Source organism: Palaemon carinicauda, chromosome 33, assembly GCF_036898095.1.
Source record: "Palaemon carinicauda isolate YSFRI2023 chromosome 33, ASM3689809v2, whole genome shotgun sequence".
Taxonomy (NCBI): domain Eukaryota; kingdom Metazoa; phylum Arthropoda; class Malacostraca; order Decapoda; family Palaemonidae; genus Palaemon; species Palaemon carinicauda.
Genome location: NC_090757.1, coordinates 68270233 through 68271680, shown reverse-complemented (window position 1 = coordinate 68271680; position 1448 = coordinate 68270233).

Here is a 1448-nt window from a genome sequence, read left to right as displayed (position 1 = left end):
GCCGGTAGGAGGGAGACTTCAATATTTTCGGGATCGGTGGACCTTCGATCCCTGGGCCCACAGCCTACTCAAGAATGGACTGGGCTGGAGCTGGTACAGCACTCCACCCCCGTGCCCTCGGTTTTTCCAACACTCCACCCCCCGTTCTGGGGAAGTACATCCAAAACTGTTGGAGAAAAAAGTGATCCGAAGGGTGAAGTCCATCAAATTCCAAGGGAGGCTGTTTTGTGTTCCCAAGAAAGACTAGGAAAAACTCAGAGTCATTCTGGACTTGTCGCCACTCAACAAGTTCATAGTGAACTGCAAGTTCAAGATGCTAACACTGCAACACATAAGGACCTTACTGCCCAAGAGGGCATATACCGTCTCCATAGACTTGTCAGACACCTATTGGCACGTTCCAATCAACCGTCGACTCTCCCCCTACCTAGGGTTCAAGCTACAACGAAGACTATACGCCTTCAGAGCCATGCCATTCGAGCTAAATATAGCTCCAAGGATCTACACGAAGCTTGCGAGCGTAGCTCTCAAACAATTACGCCTAAAGGGAATTCAGGTGGTAGCCTACCTGGACGACTGGCTGGTGTGGGCAGCATCCGAGACAGAATGCTTGCAAGCTTCTCTGCAGGTGATCCAGTTCCTAGAGTATCTAGGCTTCAAGATCAACAGAAAAAAGTCTCGACTTTCTCCATCTCAAAAGTTCCAGTGGTTGGGAATCCACTAGGACCTAATGTCACACCAATTCTCCATCCCGACGAAGAAAAGGAAGGAGATAGCTGGTTCTGTCAAGAGACTTCTAGATTTCGAAAGGATATCAAGACGCGAACAGGAGAGAGTACTGGGTTCTCTCCAGTTTGGTTCGGTAACAGACCCGGTACTAAGAGCACAGCTAAAGGATGCAACCGGAGTTTGGAGAAATTATGCATCAAACGCGCGAAGAGATCTGAGAAGACCAGTTCCGCTTCGTCTACGTACTCTTCTCAGGCCTTGGTCCTAAGCCAGACATCTAAAGAAGTCGGTACTTCTTCAGCCACCTCCCCCGTCGGTGACGATTCACTCTCATCGGAAAAATGCCCAAGAACTTGGTCCAATTTATTCAAGACCTTTCACATAAACTTTCTAGAAGCTATGGCAGTGCTCCTTACCTTAAAGAAAGTCTCCCCGCGTCACTCAATCCACATAAGGTTGGTGCTGGACAGCAAGGTAGTTGTGAGATGCTTGAATCGACAAGGATCAAGGTCGCCACCTCTTAACCAGGTGATGTTGGCCATCTTCCGATTGGCGGAGAAGAAGAAGTGGTACCTGTCGGCAGTTCACCTTCAAGGAGTCCGCAATGTGACAGCGGACGCTCTATCCAGGTTCACACCGAGAGAGTCGTAATGGTCCCTAGACGCAGGATCGTTCTCCTTCATCTTGAGTCAATCCCAGAACTGCGGATAGACCTCTTT